Genomic DNA, 5,537 nt, shown 5'->3' on the forward strand with positions numbered 1-5,537 from the left:
GGTCTCAGTCTCACCTTCAGCTCCTTCTGCAAACTCCAAGGCTTGTTGTTAGGAAAACAACACACCCTCCTGACTGGAACAATAGTGTCAGTGCAGAAGTTGATGTAGTCCGTGATGCAACCTGTCCTGTTGTCAATGTCCTCACCAGCTGATTCACACAACACCTCCCAGTCTGTGGTCTCAAAACAGACCTGCAGAGCCTCCTCAGCCTCTGGCGACAACTTCCTGATCACCTTCCTTGTCACAGGCTGTCTTAGAACCACTCAGCTGGCTTTTCTGAACAGGCAGAAACGGTGTCCTCATCCTCCTGCACCATCCTGGGGCCTGGAACTACAAATTAGACACCTAAATGTTAAAGGTCCCCTGAGTACAGTCATAAGAAATAGGCGGGTTTATTGGACTCACATTATTGTCAAATACCAGAGGGGCCAAACGAGTCAGCACATACCCCACCACTGTAATATTGTAAGCCATTACATATACAATAATTCTACCATGTAGCCTATAAGAACAAAATGTAAAATGTGAGAAACAACTGAACCAACCTTTAACACGTTCTTTTCACATCACTCATGTTGCTTCTAAACCAGGATATGATTATTATATAAATGATTCATTTACTATAACAATTGTAATCTGTCTGCAATATTCTTCCAGGCAACTTCTCTGGCTTTATTAATACAAGATGTGTTGCCTTTCCTTGTACTTATGTCTTAATATGCATCCTAAAGTAACTCCTGATCATCGGGAGAAAATCGGCCAGCTCCTTCCAATCTTTTTTCATTCTATTGATTGTGAGGCTGTGTAACAACTGCGTGCACACGTGTGATCGTCGATTACAAAAGCCTGGCTTAAATTAGTGAGAACAGGTTGCAGCTGGATTTCGTTAGTGAAACAGAACTAGACAGAATTTAACTGTGCGTCTAACTCTAGCGAGGCTTAAGCGCCACTTTCATAAGTTTGCTTTGTGGAATAGCCCCCTGGGGATCTTGCCCATCTAGCGGAAAAAAAGTGAGGCCGGGACTACACTTGATTTATGTTTTTCTTCATTGTGATAAAATTGTTTTGTCTAGCGGTTTCATCCAATAAACTGGCAAAACTACTTTTGGACTCTTTTGTACTGTTTTTGCACCATTTCCAGATGTGTTTGGGGACTTCATATTCAGTACAATTGTTTATAGTAAGGATCAGCTGCTAGTGCTCCGTAACACAGCGGTGCTGCCGGAAGAGAGACCCAAGATCCCCTGCGAGCTGAAGAGGAGGCAGAAGCAGGAGTGCAGTGCTGGAGCTGAGCGTTGGTTAAGGGAGAGGCAATTCAGTCACCCTTTCATCAGTCATAATGGGGAATGTGAGATCTGACCTGGCACCAGAGGGAATATCGAGAGGACAGGCTAACTCCAGACTGAGTGCTGCACTGGACAGCTTCACACTGGTGAGGGCTGACTGGATGGTGGAGAGTGGTAGGAGGAAAGGAGGATTGGCCTGAATGACTACAGCCTGGTGTCACTTACAATCCCATCTGATGAAGACCCCGAGAGGCTGGTGAGATCCGTGGACCCTCTGTGGTTTGCCATCTTCAACCGTCACCTGGACAAGCTTGGGAGCACTGTGAGGATGGAACAGCTGGAATACGCATTGGGTGCCCCGACTCCTTAAATCCAGGATTTCAGACAATCTAACAAGCTAAGCATAAAAAAATAAAAGAGATTAAAAATTGTATACAAGGTAAGGTTGTGAAGACATTGCATTGAGGAGACTCCATGGACCTGTCGGAGTAAAGTTAAAGGTAACATAGAATTACAGTTTTGGGAAAGAGCTTAGACAAATTCTTAAAAATGAGAAACAGTATTAAAAAGGTTAATTTACAAAAAAAAATACAAATTTCTATTAACATGAAAATAAGATATAGAAAATTGATATAAAAATGAACACTAGATGAAGATTATGCCTGAAAGACATTCTCCATCGTTCAACAACCTGAGTTAGTTCCTTTAACTTCAGAAGCTGGAACTTACATTCTTTTGTGCTGAGATCCAGGTTGAACCAGACTAACCCGTTTCAGTGACGCTGTCCAGAGAACGACACTCACTGTAGATCATATGCTCAGAAATACTGTGAGCTGAAGGAGACACAATCCAGAAATCTAAAGGTAGGAATGATGTTTTGAATGAGACTAAACCTTGCGTGTATAACATCTTCCTTAGACGCTAGTCTTGATCATAGTGTTGTTGCTGTGTACTTTGGGTTTTACTGGACAGAGCTTTGCCAGGAAGCACATTCGTGGAAAATAGTTTTAGTTCCTAATCCACATTCTTACTTTAGGATTAAATTAAGCCGATATTACCACCTTTAGGGTGAAGTACCATAAACAATTTCTGGGTGCTGTGGATAATTGGGTGCTGGGTACTTACGTCTGCTGGGGATCGTTGTTCTGCTGAAAGACCCACATCTCTGAGAGACCCAGCTTTCATATAGGAACACATTTGCACAGAATAATCATTCCTAATGATTCCTAATAATCGGTCCTAATGTTTAGTACAATACAAAACCTGATAAATAAAACATTAATATAAATGACACATTCAGGGTAGTACACATTTAAAAATAACAAACCTGTGTATAAGAATAAATATAAAAGCACCTATATTTCATTTGCACAAAAGTGAATAAAAAACACCAGCTTTAGTCATCTGCAGCCTACTCTCACCAAATAACAGGACTGCTAAGAGTGTAAAATGCTAAAATGTAAAATGCCAGTTTTAGCAGAAATGTTTTAGTTGCTGAAATTCTGGTGCACCCCTTGACTGGACACCCACTAAACCCAGGCAGTCAGCCAGGACGGTCATGCAGCTGCCAGTTACACTTACCAAAGTAAAACAGATAGAAAGTCTTTCAGCTTTCAGTAGTGCCTGAAGTTGAGAATGAGATCAGATTGTCAACAACAAACACACAAACCCTTTTGTTGTTTTTCAGTGATATGAAATGAATTCCACTGTAAGTAAATTTTAGCTGTTGAAAATAAGCATTTTTCTTTTAACTGTAATCAACAGATTACCCTCACTGTTTTACTATATGTTTAACAGCAGCGAGTTCTCCTCCCTTACTCACGTCATTTTCTACAACACCTTTATTGCAAATCAGGTCACACAGCTCCTCCCCTACACTCTGTGGTTTAGTAAACTTCTGAACCTCTGAATGAGACTGAAATGTTCTCTGGCAGGTTCTCGAGAGAGAGAGAGAGAGAGAGAGAGAGAGAGAGAGAGAGAGAGAGAGAGATTATGTATAGGAATGTAAAGTATGCTGTAACAGTGGTTTACTGTAAGACACTCCAGTATTGAAGAAGATTAGGCGAGGGCGTATTTGATTAGACTATTTCCTTAAACTAATATTAAACATAATGAGATCAGATCTCAGTTCTCCATTGGTTTTCACTCAACTTCTCCCAAAAGTATTGGATGGGGCTTTATACCCCTCTAGACCATGCCAGACATGTTGATCTGCTCCCAACTACACATGTTAAAGCAGGAGGGATGTCCACAAGCATTTGGACATATTGTATAACTATCAGTACTATGTCTAGACAGATAGAGGGCCCATTCCCATTACTGTATATATGCAGTTACTCCTGCAGGACACCAGATGTACACTAGGAGCCTGTTTACACCTGCCATTAACATGCAGAGAAATGGTCAAATTCAGGGGGATTTCATTCAAATTAATGAAAGTTCAGTTAGAGAAACTTTCCTCAAGCCAAAGTCTGGAACACCATACTGTCTAAGCTGCACTATGATTCAGTGCCATACAGTTCAGTAGATCTCAGCAATACTTATTGCCAGTTTTCACACTGAACTGGATCAATTACAAATAACATTTTTCCAGCAGGATGTTTGAATATTTATTAACGAATCGACCAATATGAATCAAATAAAATCATTTAACTTGAACTTTTGACATTAATATTGAAAATGAAAGAGTTACTCACGTTGTTCCCCAACTCACCCTCACACTCAGGGTCACAGTGTCTTAAATCCATCAACAATAGGCAGGAAAGTGTGCCAGAGGTCACAAAATCACATACACTCCTTCTTAGGAGGTGCCAGGTGTCGTAAGTCATGACTTCAGGGTGCGTATGCAACATGTGAGGATGGGAGGGGGATATTCCTATAAGTATGTATGTTGAATACCATTGAGACAATCTGTATCGTGGTCACGAGCTGCGTGCAGATTCAATAAACTCTTGCTACCCAATGCATGTTCTTGTCTGCCTTATCGCTTTTTGACAGAATTCCACGACAGTGATGACACAGAATAACCCACTCCATTTCATAAAGAACCAGTTCGGTAAAATATCTTTACACTAACTTCTTTAAATCGTGGAAAATGTTCTTTACATTCTGTGACAGCTCTATATGTGTATGAACTGGGCCTGCTCTAGTTGTCCTGTTCATACACACTTACCCATTCACATTCTCAGCTAATGTTAATTTCCCCCAATAAGTTTACATTTTGCTATCCTGGAGTTTAAATATGCTACTGGGCTATACGTTTTTAAACTAGCAGCAGTCAATCAAGGATTACACTTACATACTCTCCTTTGCCCCATTTTTTTTTCCTTTCTTGTCCACCAAAGGGCCAGAACTCACCTACGGCTGCCCTTAAATAATGCCTGAGCAGATTAAGGCATGCTCAGTAGGCCCATTTCGGTTCATACCATGTAAGGTTCCTGAGGTTCCCAATGTAACAATGTTTATTTTATTGAGTTATGACCTATGTTGTGACCAATAATAATTTTGTACATTTTTGCTTCTGCATTCGGTGTTTCTTTAATGTATTGTGATTTAGATTATTAAAATGTTACCCTGCAGTGGAAAATAATTGGTTTTGTCTGTATTGAGTAGACCAGTGTTAGCCTATTTAAGGAAAAAGGAACATTTTTGTGGTGTGTAACTAAAATTGTTTTTCTTTTTTGTTTGTTTATTTTTGCCACCTATCACTTAATGAAGCTACTGCAGTTTGCCATCACTCCTTTAATACAACCTACTACTTTTTGGGACACAACTATCCTTACCTGTAAGCAAGGTGACACATTCTTTATAGAACCTAACATTTTGTGTGTGAGTTAGAAGATTTGTTGTATTAGGACACAATACTGTTTGATGTAAAAATGACATTGGTGTAAACACAGGACCATCTGAAGTGACTTTATTTGTTATGGTTTTTGAATTTGAATATACAGCTTTAAAAAGACAAGTATTTCAAAAGTAACAAAAATGAACTAGATTATGTTACTTTAATATAATAATCCTTTGAAATGTTTCAGCAGGTAATCAGTCATCAGTAACCCCTCCTGCTTTGTTTATATAACTCTTACTGGTTTAGTTCAGAAGTTGTAGCTTTATTTGTATTCAAGGTTTTGTTTCAGGTTGAATTTCCAGCATGCTTTTAGCAGCATTTGAGTTTTTTATATATGTTCTAAAGGACCTCTTCAAAGAAAGCAGAGAGAGTCCAGTAGTGAAAGATAGAAGAGGACAAGCTTA

The sequence above is a fragment of the Salminus brasiliensis genome, chromosome 1, assembly GCF_030463535.1.
Source record: "Salminus brasiliensis chromosome 1, fSalBra1.hap2, whole genome shotgun sequence".
Lineage (NCBI taxonomy): Eukaryota > Metazoa > Chordata > Actinopteri > Characiformes > Bryconidae > Salminus > Salminus brasiliensis.